This window comes from Ctenocephalides felis, unplaced genomic scaffold (assembly GCF_003426905.1).
Source record: "Ctenocephalides felis isolate EL2017-DRISC unplaced genomic scaffold, ASM342690v1 CF-g0.4_SCAFFOLD_01604, whole genome shotgun sequence".
Taxonomy (NCBI): Eukaryota; Metazoa; Arthropoda; class Insecta; order Siphonaptera; family Pulicidae; genus Ctenocephalides; species Ctenocephalides felis.
Window position 1 is genome coordinate 41,661,446 of NW_020537758.1, and position 19,452 is coordinate 41,680,897.

Consider the following 19,452-nt stretch of genomic DNA (forward strand, 5'->3'; position numbering starts at 1 on the left):
ATATTGGTTAATGTTAGAATTCTCACAATTGAAAACAACTATGGTTAATATTAGAATTTTCATCATTAAAAATTGTGAATTTAGAAATTAATACATTATTATAAGAAAAACTACACAGTGTCTAAATGAAATGGATTCAACTTTTGAGAGCATAACTCCGAAATAATTATAATTATTAAAAAATATCTTGACAACAAATAACTAATGTGCTGACAAAAATCAAATCATTATACCATTGATCATATTATTTTAAAAATATCCTTGAACCCTGTTAATTGTTGCCATCAAACTTTCAACTATTCATGAAACACAATTCTGTGAAACCACTTATTGCTTATAAATGAATCTGATCGATTCATAACAAAGCTTATGAGAAAATATGTGATTTTATTGAAAGCCAAGTTTAGAAATGAGTTTATAAAACATTGATACTTTGAAAATGTATTTGCAGTATAAAAACTTAAATTCATTTAGAAATATATATGGCAAAAATATGCGATGTGTAGGTTGCCACATTAATATCCTTTTCAATTGATATATGTATAGAGTATGCCCCAATTTTTCTTGTCATAAATTGTTCATTTAAATTGTTTATTTTAAAAAAATAGTAATAATTTATACAAAATAGAAGCAAGTTTGCATCATGTAAATCTTACTTTGGAAATTCAAAGTGAACTCTACTGCTATATTGCATTCTGAATTTGGCAAAAAGGTTCATATTATTGCTATGTCAGTTATTTTCTGTATATTTATCAAATACTCATTTTTTAGGCATGAAAAAGGTATATTTTTGCAAATTATGATCACCAAAAAAATAGCAAAAAAACAAAATTTGCAAATCCGGAATAATTAGAGATATAGGAATATTTGAAGAGAGGTTAGAAATTAGAGATGCTATAAAAACCGTTTTGATTTCTGATTTTTTTGTCAAAATATAATTAGATAAAAATTATACTGCATATTATAACTACGATGTACGAAATAAAATATAATATAATACAATCCAACTGAAACATTATACTACTGGTGTAAAAGTGAGTAAAGGTAGAGAAATTCCTTTCTTTAAAAAAATCTCACAGGCCTGAAGTCCATCGGAAGACTATAGTAATAAATATATTTCAATCATTCGAAATCCATTGTGAAAAATAATATTTCTACCAATTAACTTCGAAAACTTTAATATGAAAAGCTTCAATTTGCTAGAATATAAGGTGATCATACGTCCCTGTTTTGCCGGGACAGTCCCGAATTTCTACCATGTGTCCCGGGTTTTTCTAAAAGCAATAGTTGTTCCGATTTTAAATCTTTTATACCGGATTTAAATCGTTTGTCCCGGATTGTCCCTGATTTTTGAAGGGTATAAGTCTAAAATTGGAATAGGTGCTAATTATTTTTGAATAATTATGAAGAAAATTGAACACAGTTTTATAATTAGTTTGAAAGTTGAAAAACCATAGATCCAGAAATATAAGATATGATATTACATATAGTCAAATAATAAAGTCCTCAGACAGCATTTCTGATTTAAGAAATAATAATAATTTAGCTCAACATATTTAATTTAATATTAATTTATATTAATCTTATATTCGATTTCAATATTGAGCTTATATTGGTTTTGAATGGGATTTTAATATTGTTTTTCAATTTTGGTTTTATATGGGGCCTATATTGGTTTTAATATTGGCTTTATACGGGAAAATGTTAACAGAATAATATTATAGCATAATAATTTAAAAGAGACATATTTTTATTGCATTCTTGAATAGTATTTGTTATTTTGACTCCGCCCCGTCCCGGATTAGCATAGCTAAAAATTACCGTCTCTGTTTTGACTTGAAAAAATATGGTCACCTTATAGAATAGGTTAGAATAATCTAGAATCTAGCGATATCTTCTTTTTTAACACAGAAGTTTTATATTTTGAACCAAGAATACATCTTTATTTTAATAAAAATATAAATATATTTTATTACACTTAAATATTGAAAAGCGTTAAGACCCTTGCGAAAAATTAAAAATACTTTAATATCAAAATTACATTAGGTATTGGGAATGGGTTGCAGTTTCCCATTTCATTTTTTTACTAGGAGAAATTCAATTCAAGAATGAAACAACTTTGGCGGCCTTCAAAAATTAATTTGTATTATAGTGATTTCGAAGTTCTAATCACGTACTTGAATGTTATTTGCAATTAGTCATATCAAGCATTTCAAAATATGTAATTTTATTCAAACCGAGCCCGATCCAAAAACTTGCTGTTAAATTTATCGTCTTAAATATACAGCCAGGTGCATTTAGTGTCATTTAAAAAAATAAATATATGTGCATATTAAAATAAATTAGTGGCATATTTCGCAACATCTTTATATATTGAATAATTCTATACAAAATGCACAGCCTTGATATCGGCTGGTTAATGCTTTCATATGCTTGAAACTGAAATATATGTCATATGTCATGTTAGCATCGCGTTCTGTAGTATTCGTGAACAATATCGCCAAATGTTTTTGTTATAATACATTAGAATCATGCATTGTGGCTGCGCTACATGAATGTGCGTAAGGAAGTAAGTATGATATACGTAATTGTGAATCAGATTTTTTTGTATTTTTTGTGTATATTTTAATGAACATGTAGCACAATTAGATACACGTGGCTTTCAATACACACATGTTCGCCGATTTGGACGTAGGTGCATCAAATACTGGTAATAACTGGCTTTGGTAATTGATCTAACAGATTTGCATATCCTACATTTACAACCTTTTTATAACAATTTAATTTCTAAATTTTATTAGTTATATCTAAACCTTAATTTGTTGCTTATCACATTTACTTTAAATTAATCAACTTCACAATCTCGATGAGTTGGAATTTTCAAACAAAAATACATAAATAAAATTTACTTTAGAATGGGGTAGTATGGGTAGTATAATACTAAAAATATTTTTAATTGAATTAATAAAATATTTAAATTAATTAAATTGTGAGATGCAATAACTTCAGGTAACTATTAACTTAATGCTAAATAATTTAATTATTAACTTAAAAATAAATGCTCTACAAAATATACCTGATGATTCAACAGGTGCATTTTAGTTTTGGTATTGGAAAAATCCAAATTTCTATATATATATATATATATATATATATATATATATATATAAATCACTTTTCTTAATAAAATCTATTTCAGGGAAAAAGAGTTAGTGCATAATCAATCATACAGGTAATTCTGTATTCTGTTTTTTCAGTAACCCTTTCTTACAACTTTCTACTTTTTCAACATTTTTAATATTTTGTTATATAATCCACTCATATATTTTTATCATTTTCATTTTGTTTATATTGCCATATTTCTGTAATGTTTTCTCATCCACAATTTCATTCATTTTATATAAAAAATCCACCATCTTCTGCTTTTCTTAAACATATTGTTTGCTTAAATCTTATCAAGATCATTTTTCTTGACAGATATCCTGAAGATGGAACGTACCTAGTTCCGAAACGTCGACAGTAAATAAATAAAAAAAAATTGTTTTTTAAAAAACTTAGTTTCTTATTACTTTTTGGATTCTTTGTTCGAAGCTCTACAAAATATTTACAAAGCCAAGACTCTACCATCTAATGTATATATATATATTATAATATATATATATATATATATATATATATATATATCCCTATATTATTCTCTTATTTGTTTATATTTATTATTTATTATTTATTTATATCACAAACCAGCAAAGATATTGATATTTACCTTTGACGTGTAAATAAATAAAAAAAATCTAAATATTATATTTGAAAAACTCCTAGAGATTATAGAGAAAAACAAAAAAAATCATATTTTATACAAATTATGCGGAAATTGTTACTAAATACTTCATGACATAAGTAAAAAAAGCATATTAAAATAATTGAACAAAAGGTTTTCAGAATAAAATTCTAAAACTAAAAAAATAGAGCAACAAGATAAAGTAATTAATTCATCAAAAGAGGTATGTAGTATTCAAATCTAATAATGCATATTTTGTATTATTACAATAAAAAAATAGAACTTAATCTATTATTAGATTAGCTAGCAGTTTAGATACTATAAACTTAAAGTATTAATTATATTATGGAAAGCGACTGGTTTAAAAAAAAGAATTTTACTGATCAACACGTTGATCATATTGAGTTGATTCAACTCATTTTCACAAAAGGCCCGTTGAAAAGACTTTGTAAAGAAAAAAACATTGACTTGAAGTAAATTTAAGAAATGGCTTCAAACAACACCATAAAAATAGAAGTTCTATAAAAATGCTCTCAAAGTAGCAAAAAGTATCAAAAATAAATAAGATACGAGAGAGAACAAAATAAAAATTGTTTATATATTGTGGAAAGCTTTCATGTAATTACTATACGATCTAATGTAATTCCAGGAATTGTAAAATCAAAATGTTCATCAACGTAATAATCAGATTTTGTGCCAAATTGTGTATAAACTTTTGCGAATACTCATAAAGATTATTAATATAAATAGAAATATTACCCTGTGAAATATTGCATTTTAATTATAATTCAATAAAACTGTAACTAAAATTCAATTTCAAGCAAATGCATTTTATTAAATAGATATATTTTTTAAATAAATAAAAAATATGTCGTTCAATAATATATAAAGATAAATTAACTCAAGAAATTAGGTTATAAAAAACAATTTTGCATCGTAAACAATTGAAATAAAAATTGAAACATTCATAAATACAGATAACCTCTTCAAAACAAAATATTATTATTTAGACAGCTATATTTACAGATCATTGAAGAATGAATAAACAAATTAAATACCTACAATATCAATAATCAACTACAATGTGAATAATGATAAATGAATGATTAATCTTTTATGAATGAGGATACTGAATAACGTCATGGAACGTAATTGGATTTATGTCGAAGCTCAATACATATTTATAATCGAGTGCCAATGCAAATTAAAGTCAATGGAACTATTTTCCAATAGTAACTTTATTACACAGGGGTATAAAAAATAAAAACTTGTTAAAAAAAATTTAGTTGGTTAAAAAAAATCAGACGTAACGGGCCATGGTTTTTGAAAGATATACATGAGTTTCGATAAAAACGAAATTACAGGAATATATTTTTTAAAAAATATGTAAAAATTCAATACAATTTGACTATAAAATTGTCACAAATTGATGAACTAATGAAACGATTTGTTTCATTGTTTTATCATAAAAATTAGTAAACGAAGATTATAAGGCACACTTTTACTTATTTCAAAATATGTATCATGTATATCATTTTACGTTCAAAACATGAGGTTTTGAAAATGCAAAAAATATCAATATTTAAAAATAAATATTGCGATAATTTTCAAATTAGTATTAGCAGAGACTTTATCATTTCTGATATAGATAATTCGTAAATGTGTAACACAAGTTACTAATTTACGGATAGTAGTAGCAGCACATCTGATTAAATACAGTAGTTTAAAACCATTTTATACAAGTCAAGTTTTGTATTGAAAAATCAATAATTCAAATTGCATTGAATTAATAATTCCATCAATAAATTGAATTAATTCAATTGCATCAATATTTCAAAATTCCATTATTTATAGATGACAATTTATCAAAACACAGTTTTGACTCAACAAAGAATTGATTAATAATTTGAAGATAATTCTGCCTTTTAAAAAAATTGCGATTTTTTATAGTAGTACATATAATGTAATGAATTTTATTTTATTCACTGACTAGTTTTTCTATGATAAGTATAGTCAAAACAGTCAAAATAATAGTTTCACTACGTTTCAAAAAGAAAATTGATCGACTGATCAATCAAAGAACTTTCTTGCTATGCTTTTTATGCCACCTACAACTTTTCATTTTTATATTATTATATCATCTTTTATATATATATATATATATATATATATATATATATACATATATATCTAACAAAAAACATGATGTTTATAAGATTTAAGCAAACTATATGTTTAAAAAGAGCAGAAGATTGTAGATTTTTTTATATAAAATAAATAAAATTGTGGAAAAAATATTGTTCAGAAATATGACAATATAATCAAAATGAAAATGATAAAAATAAATGAGTGGATTATATAATAAAATATTAGATGTGTTAAAAAAAATTATAAAGTTTTGGACTTAAAATGGGAAATCTGTGTGTTAAGTCAAGTGTTTCTTCATAAAAATCCATCCGTTCAATAATCAGTTTGTTATCAAATAGTCATCCCATAACATCGAAGGAAATAATACTTTTTGTCTCACATAACAAAGTAAAAAAAAGACATAATTTAAAACAAATTTGAATTATAAAATTTGTTTCTTCGCCTGAAAAGAAATTTATAAAATCACTTTTTTTTATAAAATCTTTTTCAGTGAATAAGTGTAATGAACTAATTCTTTTTCTTTGAAAAAAACTTTCTAAAACCTCCTAATTTTTTAACATTTCTAATATTTTGTTATTTAAACCACTCATTTATTTTAATCATTGTCATATTTCTGTACATTATTTTTTCCACAATTAATTTATTCATTTTATATAAAAATATACGATTTTTCTGCTTTTCTGATATATATTGTTTGCTTAAATCTTATCAAGATAATGCTTCTTGACAGATATCCTGAAGATGGAACGTACCTAGTTCCGAAACGTCGACAGTAAATAAATAAAGAAATGGTTTTTATAAAAAGTTTTTTGCTTTTATTACTTTTAGGATTCTTTGTTCAAAGTTCTACAAAATATTTACAAACCCAAGACTCTACCATCTAATATATATATACTAGATATATCTGATATCTCCATTTATAATTTCTTCAAAATATAATATTCTCCAATTCTAATCTTGATTTTCTTCTTACCTTTAATTTTATTTAAATTCAATTTAATTTACTAAATAATATGAGTCGAGCACAATACTGACTGAGCTATTCTTGCCATAAGCTCCGCTTTTGAACTCTCAAAAACGTAGCACAAAAGTATTCTCAACATAAAAACTAAACTTTATATCAATTTCTACCAAGATATGCGAAAAGAAGGGTGACAAAAGGTGAAGATATCAAAAAATTCACTCTTTTTGCAATTTAAATATCTCACCCTATGGGAAGTTAATAAAATTTCTCAAAGTTTCCAAACTCTGCAAAAGCATATTTAGCCTCCACACGAGCATGTTACATCGTGTGTAAAGTATTATCTATCCTCGTACTGCGTGAGACGGTAGACTATGCAAAGCTACGTCCCGAATCGGAACTTTTGTTTTTGAACATCGCTTCGCATATTATGACACGCATATACTGACAACATTGTCGAATCTAGTACAACGATCTTCATTTTTTTATAAAATATAAACGAAACGGCCTATTTAGCACATGCGAATGAGCAGACAGTCGGCACTGCACTCGGAATGTTATCAAATCGCAAATATTTCAACGAAAAAAATTATATTTTAATGTTAGAAAATGTAGAAAATATTGGAATAATGAATCTTATCTGCCCCAAGATATTCTCATTTCACAATGTACAAAAATTATAATTGTTAATTGTGCAGAGATTGGTAAATTCCAGAGTTTACTGACAATATATTACAATCAAAGGTTACATATGAAGTTTGTTCACGATTTCAAACATTTTCTCCTTCAAATGTTGAACTGATTTTAAAACCAGACTTTAACGTGATACTATTATAATATTTTAACGTGTTTTCTTATTATAGTTCCATGCAGAAATAAATGATAAAAATCAAGCAGCAGAATTAACGTCTGAATTAAATTCACTATCCAAATATTGGAGATGCTTGTAAAGAAATGAGCTTAAGCACACGCATAAAGAAATATCCCAAACTATTTATGCGAAGATTAACCGCCAAATAGAAGATTAAAGGTAAAATTTCGAACTGAAGTAACTAATAAGTCAAAGAACCTTTATTAGTAAAGATGTTACACTGCAGACATTCTTCTTCATATTATATACTGGCTGATAATCGTGAAACCTCAAAAATCTTATTGATGACAATCATAGCTGGGCACCGTTAATCAAATAGTTAACTTCGTTAATCGTTAATCCGCTACAAAAAAAAGTTAGCTTCGTTAAACGTTAAATCGTTACATTTCGGAAGAATTAACGCAAGTTAACGTTAATCGTTAATCCGTTAATATGTGTAAAATTACATTTTTATATCATTGCGTTAGTAAACTTAAAAAACTTATTGGCTTAGGTTCTGTAAAAAACAAAATACTTGTATAATTCAAATGTGTAATTTAACCCCGTGTGTATAAGGAAAATAGCGCGACGCGCTTTATGCACACACCGTGATAATGACGCTATTGGTCAACTTTCCGTTTTTATGATTGCATATTGTTTTTACAAGAATTTTAACTTCCGAAGGAGAAATTTATGTTTTCATCAAAAAATCCGATTTGCTAATTTTATGTTTTCTCGACGTTTCAAGCCATTCTGAATCGAATAAGACCAAATTTGGAAAAAGTATGTGTGTGTGCGTGTGAACAGATTTTTTGCCGTAAATCGACGTTCTCTCAAAAACGGTTCGACCGATTTCAAAAATTTAAAAGCCAATCGATTTATCTCGATGAGGATTATCGTTTGTCGGATTCGTGCGACGATCTGCCGAGCCGTTTCCTTGTAAATAGCAGAAAAGTGACAAAATTTTCGTCCACGTTTTAGCCCACAATTCTGAATCGATTCTGAAAATTCAAAAACCGTTCGAAAGATATTGGTTCGGAATCGTGCTGATTAGTTTTTGGTAACGATCGGCCGGGCCGTTTTCTTGTAATAAAGTTAAAAAAAAAATCCGACAATTTTTATGATTTTTTTTTTTGACGGTAGATATCATAGTCTTCTAGATCATACTAAAATATCACCGCCCTACGACAACTCGTTTAGCTTTAAATATTTGTCAAAGTTTGCAAAAATTGGTATCGTTTTTTGGCATTGTTCAAAATTAGACCTTTCATCGACGTTTGCTCAAAAATGCCTGAATCGTTTTCAGAAATTTAAAAGCCATTCGATGTATCTCAATGAGCACCATAGTTTATCAGTTTTGTGAGACGATCTGCCGAGCCGTTTCTTTGTAATTTAAAAAGGAGTGTTAAATTTTTGTCCACATTTAAACTCATTCTACAGACTCGATTTTAAAAAATAAAAAACTGTTCGAAAGATATTAGTTGGGAATAATACTGATTGGTTTTAGGTGAAAATCTACCGAGCCGTTTCCTTGTAATGAACTGTTGAAAACAAAATTTAAGCCGATTGTTATTAAACTTTCTTTGGCGATGTATATCATGGTCTTATAGAACTTACTAAAATATTACGGCCTTACAAGTAGTTTAATTTTAAAAAATCATCAAAGTTTGAGAAAATGAGTTGACGTTTGTTAAAATTAAAATTAGATGATTTACTTTGTATAACGATAGATTACTTGGTCTTAATGAACATACTAAACCATTAACGTCCTACGAAAACTGGTTTAATTATAAAAATTATTGATTTTTGAAAATTTGCTTTAGGAAAATACTCCGAGTTAACGTGTTCGTTCGTTTTCAATTATGCGTAATAAAAGCTCTCGGAATACTTCTAATCAATCATAAATTAATTTGTTTATTAAGTCGATTATTTACACATATCGGGAAGTTCATGTAACTTGCCTCAAGGCTAAATACCAACTAATTTTCTAAATAAAGGGAAACAGTTTTTTTTTGCGAAAAATAGGAAACGCGCGACGGGTTAAGCGTCGGGCATAAAGTGCATATTCCCCTTCATGAACATTAACATGTTCGAGTTCTCGTCTGAAAGCGAGGCTTGTTTTGATGTCAAAATGTCTTTACCCGTGGAAAATAAACGTTCAACTGTAGCGTTTGAGGGTATAGCAGTATTGTATTTAATAAATAGATTTGTGAATATCTGTTCCTCGAGAAATGCAGCAGACTTTGCGCTTTATTCTTTAAAGAGAAGACAGAATTAAAAACGTCTTTCTCCTCGTCATCATCGTTGTTATTGGCATTGCTCCCTCCGCCACTTAAACTGTCCTTCGAATTTTCCGCTGCTTCTTGTCGTAAGGCATCTTCTACCTTTTGGTCCAAATCTTGCGGTGCCGTGCGGTAAATAGTAGGCATTGGATTAACGATTAACGGACTTCTGGTATTTTAACGGAAGTTAACGTGTCCGTTAACATTTTTAAAAGTTAACTTAAAAGTTAATCCGTTAATCAAAATGTTAACTTCGTTAATTAACGATTAACGGATTAACGAGTTAATGCCCAGCTATGATGACAATAAAACAATAATAATGAAAACATCACTCTCTGGTTTTCAATCTCTCAAAATTAAGTACTGTAAAAATTCTAACCGCTGAACTGTACTGGATTCTGGGACGCAAGTCAATTCTATTTATTGAAAACTTCTAATTTATAAAGTAGTGATAAAACCAATATTTATGGCATAGAATTATGGCATAGAATTGTGGGGCTGTGCTAGCAAATCCAATATAGTGCCAAGATAGTACTGATGTTCGATGGTTCATAAGCAATAAGATCTTATACAAAAATCTTCACATTGCAATTATAAACAGAGTTATACAAATTAACAGTGTAAAAACATTTTCATGAACTAGAACATCATACAAACTTTTAATCACTCAGCTTCTTGAGACACCAATTTCAAGAAGACTGAAGAAGGAGCTGCCCAAAGTAATGTTAAGGACCCTTAGAACTACCAAAACTTTAAATGGACAGAATAGTAGAATCACTTATTGAAGTGATTCTCTAACTATCAATATAATATTTATCAGATTAATTTATATGTGTTTTTGAAAGTATGTGTGTATGTGTGCGAGTGAATGACATAGGCCAAATTGTCCTGTATTCTGATTGCTATTGAAAATAAAAAAAAATCTTTAGCAAAGTAGCAACTGTCATCAAAGATTTTGAGTCTAAAATAGAAGTGCATATACATTAATATAATATTAAATAACTTAATCTTTTATTATGGCAATGGTATCTACACAGTTGATTCTATCAAACGACCGCAATCTGGAGTAACATGATCCTCTTTATGGTGCAACAGGTTTTATTTTCTGCAAGTGCCATTACGCGGAACTTGATATCCTTACGAAAGATGCACCCGTTTAGTTAATAGTTTTTTTGATGTTTTTTGTATTTTATTATTATTATTATCATCTATTTTTTATTAGAACAGCATCTATTTATTCTATTTATTAGCGATAGCAATCAAAACTATCAAAGTCCTTCAAGTTGTTGTAGTAATTTTTCTTAACGTGTTTTTTTTAGTATGCAATTCAACGGTTCATCCAGTTTTTTGGTGTGTGTTTTATTACTAGAATTTTTCTAATTCTGATTTTTAATTTGATACAAGTGAAAACCACACGTGCTTCTCGATAATGTACAATCACAGTAATAACAAATGAATTATTCCTATATGTACATCTTTATTTGTCAAAGTTTTGAAACTCATTGATGTTGAAAAGTTCCATCTCTTAAATGTCAAATAAAATTTTCAACAACGGATACGTATTAAAATGACACCATTTGACATGACACATGACTTGCTTATTCTCTCAATATTAAAAATGTTTGTAACATAGATATTCGTTACATAATATACATACTTATCTTGGACATAACGAATATAATATCTTGAGACATCATCTTTCTTTTGATAATCACAATTTATATAACTTGATAAAGAAATGTTAATGGAAACTTCTTGGTGAAGTTTATAATATGGTCAATGCGGTTTATACTATTCTCAATAGATTTTAACGTATTTTACATTCTTGATATTACAATTTTTATTTTTAATCGCCTTAATTTATTAAAAATTCACTTCAATTAGAAAATAGAACTATTATTGTTAATCATAATTTATCAATCAGAAAATAATAATTTATTAACTTCCCGTAGGGTAAGTTATTGTAGGGTAAGTTATTGTAAGTTATTGTATTGTATTGTAAATTTTAACATTTTTCGACGTTTTGAAGGTTTCTGAACATTTTGGCTTACCTCAGAAAAAATGGATGTGTGTGTGTGTGTGTGTGTGTGTGTATGTATGTATGGATACAAATTTCCAGTCATGTTTTCGGGCGCACGGATCAACCTATTTGAATGGTGCAAAAAACATTCCTATCGATAGGGAAAAGCTGATTAGTTTTTGGCAAAGGCAGGTTTAGCCGTTTCGGGGATACGGAGCAAAGAGTGCAGAAAATAGAAATCGACTTTTTGAGAGAACGGAGAATCTGATTTGAATGATCTAAAAAACATTCAATTAGTAATGATTGGAAAAAGTGTTTATTAGTTTTTGGCAAAAGTAGGCCCAGCCACTTCGAAGATACGGAGCTAAATATGTAAAAAATGGCAGTTTTTGAGAGAACTAAGCGTCCGATTTGAATGATTCAAAGAACTTTCTGCATGTTTTCTTTGTTTTTATTAATTAAACAAATTTGTAAGGTTTATTTTAATTTTAATTAATATATATAAAGGGGAGGCTTTTAAAATTTTTTAAGAATCATCCATTGAAGAAGCAACAAGAAAAAGCAAACTGAAGAGAAAATAATATAAGTCCAGTAATGTCTAATTAATTCAGTTAGAACTTGCAGACACCTTTGCACAAATTTGAATTATTTTTGAATAATATTTAGAACAAAGTTCATTTCGCATGACCGCCTGGCTTTGAAGTACATATTATATGAAGATTCTTTTTAGTTTGCCAGAGAACAAATAGAACCATTCAAGTTGCTTCGCAAAAGTAAATGTCTTCTAGATTTGACCCTAACTTAAAAATCACAGAATCAAGAACAACAATTTTGTGTTCAGCTCTGAATCAATCTTTCTGTTTTTCAACCTTTCGAACCAAAAATTAGAATAGTAACGAAGTTATTACAATTTACTTATATTTCCGCATGATTTCGCCTTCTACTAAACACTACACTAGAAGTTCCTTGAACTTATCTACTTATGTGTGAACATTTTGGGTGAAATTACTAAACGGATAATAATAGAATATTCAGTGAAGAGATACTAATGTTTTATTACATTGCTAAAGGCCAGCATCTATAGTGTTCAAATCACATTGCTTTGATAGAACCCAAGGCGAATCGTTAAATCGGCATTCGCACAAATAGTTTTCGTCCACCAGAAATATTCTCAATGCCGAAATAATATGAATAGAGTGATTACATCTAAGAAGCTTATAGCAAAATTGCACGAAATTGCTCGAGTCGAAACCAAGTTCTATGCAGTGGGAGTAGTAAATACTTCATGGAGAGATTGGTAGGCAAAGATAATTATTTGTTGAGATAAACGCCAGTTTCAAGGTGTATATTTGTCATTTCACTTTTAATAATACATATATATATATATATATATATATATATATATATATTTGGATTTACCCATATATATTCTTTGATGATTTCTTCGTTTGTTGGTTAATCATTTACGAAGACCCAGTTAATTCTGAAACCTGCTTTAACATTGTTAATACTTAAATAATTGAAAACCAGTCCTTGAATTAATCGCAAAAAAATCGCAATGTTTGGATGGAAATTTCCCGAAGTGTCATTCATAACGCAAGGCTACAAACGTTTTTTTGCATCTTTTTGCTCCGGGTATTTCATTTACAGATTGAGCAAATTCGAGGAGAATCTGGTTTGCTATAATCGAAAACTAGTTTCCACATTATTTTTTGCAGTTTTCTTCTGTTTTTTTTTCATTTCAATTTCGTTTTTAGTCCTTGAATAGAAATAGAAAATTACAAAAAAGCGTAACTAATAAAACAGTCGAAGATGATCATCCAGCTTCCTTATGTTTCTTTTTTTTAACTTCCCATAGGGTAGTTAGAGTAATGGGACAAAAATAATTTTCATTTGCATTTCTCCATGTTTTGAAGGTTTCTGACATTTTGGCATACTCAGAAAAAATTTGTGTGTGTGTCCGCATTTTTCGTTCACGTTTTCGGGCGCACGGATCAACCGATTGGAATGGTTAAAACATTCGATTCCTATTGATAGGGGAGATGTGCTGATTATTTGGCAAAGGCAGGTCCAGCAACTTCAAAGATACGACGCTAAATGTATTAAAATGGCAGTTTTTGAGTGAAATAAGCATCCGATTTGAATGATTCAAAAAACATTCTTGTGTTGACGAAGAATTGCTGTAGGAAAAAAAATTCATTTCATTTTTTTTCATTTTTTTGCGAAAATAATTCAGATTTCAATTTTAGTTCTGGTTAAAGTGTTAAGGCTGACCTGCTTACTTAAGTGAATAATTTAACTTAGTAATTCAGTTTATATATTTTTAAAATATTACACGATATTATAGAATGTATATTAATCCATCTGAAAACATTTAATATCCTCGAACTCGAACATTACGGTACGGGAAGTTACAGCAATTTGCCTAAGGCACATTGCCATACACCACTAGTTTATTTTTCTCTTTATTCCAATTATATAATTATATCTAGCTAATCAAGATATATATGATAATGAAATAGAAACCAAACATTAATTTAGTTTTTTTAAATATTTTTCGACATAATTTGAAGGTACCAAAATACAAACTAAAAACTTAGAGCGCGCCTGATATTTCCACTTTTCTTACAATTTGAATATAAACTACTAGTTACTATATAAGTTCCAGCTAGGGCACAAATGTCTTAATATATTATAGAATAAGCAAAGTTTTAGATCATAGGGCTTTTCCAAAAAATTAACACATTTCTTATATTGAGGGCAAGTCCTGGTCCTCAGAGCCCACATGCCATTTTTTTTCTAGCGTATTATAAAAATATTGTCCAAAGATTAGTAAAAGATGCAAAGTAATTATATATTTCTTGTATGACATTGAAAAAACTATATTATAAATTTCATATCCGAATTTCGTGTTGGCGCCCCCTAAAGCGTGTGCCCGCATTTTTCGCATGCATCGGCCCTGCTTATATTCGTTAAAGTCTGAAATACTATTCTTGGATTAAGAGTAATATTAAAAATCAGGCTTTTAGGACTGATTATTTAACAGGTCGTATATTTTTAATTACCGATAATTTATAAGAAATATGCCCCTTTACTCAGCGATCACAGACTTTAAATTATCGCGGGAAACTTTTATTGAGTTACGGTACACCAAATAACATTTAAAACAACTTTTAACAAGTTGTTTAAAGCAATCAATAATTTCGCAAAAAGCTCTCCCGTTGAGTTTGGTTGCTTCATTTATTATATGCAATTACCGAAGTTTAAAAAGCTGAAGAAAGTTGCTGCTTCTCATGGCATTTATAACGTTTTTATATAATAATTGGGATAATGCTGCACTCTAATCATCATCATCATCATCATCATCATCAATTTTATAAAGTAATTTAAATACTTTAAAACTGAAGTAGATGCATTTATATTCTAAATACAAATATTTTTGCACAAAATTTGAAAATTAACCAATTAATAGAGAAAAACAAACGAAAACAGTTCTTCGAAATCACTAGCTTGAGTCAAGCCTCTTGACCCACAAGGAGTACAAATTTCAACGTTCGAAGTTTATATTTTATGCAGTTTGCACTACTATCAGATTTCTAAAACCAAACATTTTGTTGACATTGTAAAATACTGTCCTTTTTAAATTATTTGAAACAAAATTAGGCAATATTGTCATTTATTATTCGGCAGAGTATTACTCGGAAAAGCAATTGGATTTTAACTTCAGCTTCTAAATTCAGTGAATTGAATATAGAATGAAGTCAAAATACGTGTAGAGAAAATTTGTTTTTATAGATTTCTATTCAAATAATGAACATATATGACAAAGCATTTAATTAAATAATTCAGCGCGAAAACTGCTGAGTCAATTGATTAACGATCATATTCCTGCTTTACATTAAACTTAGTACTTAATATAACATACCATATTGTCTAATGAATTAAACACTGTCATTGATTGTAATCTTCATATAACGGAATGCGTTAATATTAATTAATTCAAGTAAATTTGAATGAAGGAGATTAATATGAAAACCTGAAACCGATCCCAAATATATAAATAAATTATAATAATAAGCCATTCAATAGCTGGATGTACCAGTATGTGGCACATATATTTAGATTATCTACATTTCTGTTAATTGAGAATGAACTCAGCGATGTTTGATTTCTTGTTCGGACGTATTTTCGTTTTATTATATTGGCCATGAAGGTAACAATCTTCATGGCATTGAGCTTTTACACGGGTTGGTGTAAAAGCTCCACACCAGTCTACCCCTAGGTAGCGAAGAGTTTGATGGGACTAATTGTTAATTTCTAAAAGTACGCGAAATAACATGTAATAAATAATAAATAAATATATATTCTATCATTATAACTTTGATAAATCAGTGATTGAAATTAGAACTGCAACAAATTCATACAAATACAAATCGAAACAGTATTTAATACAGTCCACAGCTACAAGTGTTGAATTATAAACCAACAACCTGAGTTGTCGAAGGAGAGTTTTAATAAATTTCATAACACATGTCTAATAATACATTAGACATTAAAACAATAGTTTACAAAGTACAAAAATAGTAAGTCAAAAAACTACACCCAGTGACATTGCTCTTTAGTAAAGAGTCTTTACATAATGATAGCAAAAAAAAACGAAAGCAAAATTTTGCTAATGACTTGTTTTAAAATAAAACAGAATTATTTGTTATCCCCCTTTTGAGAATTTGATCTAATTACTTCCAAGCTAGACTATTGTAGGATGTTCCAGTCAGCATATTTTTATTCTGACTAAGCCTGCTTCATTTCTTATGAAAGATCAAGTGATATCTACAATAATTGAAAAAACGACTAATTTTTTTAAAGAGCGACCAAGAAATGTTCCAAAACGAATGAAACAAATCATCAAAATCTAAACTATAATTACATATGAATATTTATAGCAACATCTGCAGAAGGTAGGATGACCATGTACCTTCTGCAGATACCTATTTAAGTTTGGCAGGAAAAATCAAGGTTAAAATTATATAGTCTATATATACAGATTTCCGACATGATCAGACAATACTGGAATGTGAAATAATACAATGAACAATTTTAAGAAAAATCATATAAATGATATAAAACCTATCACTTCCCAAATTGCTTACATTAAATATTTAACCCCAAAGCATAAATATATAAAAGTATTGATTACATCAACTGTTCTCAATGTTCTGTATATTCAATGTTCAAGCTATTTACATTCAATCTAGCTCAAGAATATAATCCTATCAATATTAAAACTTTTGATTTCAAGTTTATATTCAATTAATTTTTATGTAGAAACAATCACAATATACCTATAGATTTATTAAATTTATGAAAAGTGATTGGATTATCGCTATGAGCAAAATGTTCATGTAACTAACGTATCGTACGATATGTTATAAGTTACATTGTACCTCAATCTAATAGCAATTCAGCAAATATGATACAGTTTAGTGGCAATTGCACGTTCACACCAATTGCATTCAATTCGTTCCAATTGAAGACAGATCATTTCAAACTAAACACAGTGTTGTATGAAGAAGAGACTGATTGCAAGTACATTGACCGCATTTCTTAAAAGAAACCGAGATTTTCTTATAATAAATAAATTTTTATTGAACACTATTAGTTATATTATTGAACGCTCTTGAAACTGATACAGTCAATATAGAATGATTACCTAACGTCTTTATATGATTATTAACATTGTTATAAACCTTTAGAAAAAAAAATGCAATTGAGAGTAAAAGATGCAATTTCTAAATGTTATGAAATTTCGGTACGATTGTCTTTTGTATGTTTAAAATACTAGTAACTTATTCATGGGACTGTTACAGAGAAGTTTAAGAAAAAATACTTCAATGATATTATATGAAACTAGTGGTGTAAGTGGGCAAATTGCTGGAACTTCCCGTACCGTAATAAAATAGTAAAAAAATTTAAATGTTTTCAAATAGGCTGGAACTTCCCGTACCGTAATAAAATAGTACAAAAAATTTAAATGTTTTAAATTATTTAAATAGGTCACTATAATTACTATAACTTTAACTATTCGCATTTTATAGACAAAATATAAGAGCTTATACATTGTACGACAACGCTGATATATGTAAAAAAAAAATAAAAGAAGCGGAGTTAGAATTTGATTATCTTATTAGAATTTTCTAAGAATTATATATACTGAATTGCAAAGATAAAATTATTTATTTCGAATATATAAGTGCGTTTTAGAATTTTAGCTAGAATTAGAATTGAAATTCTATTTTTGAAAAAAAAAAATAAAAATATTTTTTTTGCTTTTTCAAATAAACTAATAGTTCTTCATACACAAAATGTTTTTTTATCATTTGAATCGGATGCTGCGTTTTCTCAAAAACTGCAATTTCAGCACTTTTTGCTCCGTATCTCCGAAACGACTGGACCTGTGTTTGCCAAAAACCGTCAATATGAATCGAATGCTTTGTGAATCATAGAAATCGGTTGATCCGTTCTCTAGAAAATGAACATTTTTAGCATTTTTTGCTCCATATCTGCGAAGCAACTGGACCTGCCTTCGTCAAAAACTAATCAGCCCATCTCCTCATAAATAGGAATCGAATGTTTTTTGAACCATTCAAATCGGTTAATTCGTACGCCCGAAATCGTCGATAAAAAATTGTCTCCACACATACACACACATTCACATCCATTTTTTCTGAGGCATGCCACAATGTTCAGAAACCTCTGAAACGTAAAGATATGCAAAAATTTCCGTGTTCGATTTTAGGACGATTACCATAACCTACCCTTCGGAAAGTAAAAAATTTATAAACGAGTGAGTCTGTCTTTGGAAGTATTTGGTCTACCTGCAGTTATAAAAAAGTTAATGTTTTGTGCAAAGAATCAATGTTCCATAACAAGTAAACATCACACAGAAAATACTATAGAAATTGTAGATAAATTAAAAACCAGTATTGAAACATTCTCCCTGTTTTCAAATCCGAATGTTTATTCTTGTTCTTTCACGAGAAAAGCTAAGAAAAATCTTTTTTCCAATTTATTTATATCTTGAGGGTTCAATAGCATCAGCAAAGCGCCAGGAAAAATCCGCGTGTTTTCCGCAAGAAAATGTAACAGGAAATGTTACTTTTTAGAAAGATCTAAAATTTCGAATTGACCAAAGTTTGCAGATATATCAGGCAATAAAAAATAAATATTGATATTGTAAGTGACAACAAATCCACAACATTTTTTTAATATTTTTAACCCATATATCATAAATTTTAAAGATAAAGATCAGAGTAAAAACCGTTATTCAACTTGTTTCTCATTATGCAATTTAAAATTTAGTATGCCCTTAATAGGTGACACAAATTTGTTCAATATTGATCTAATTTACAT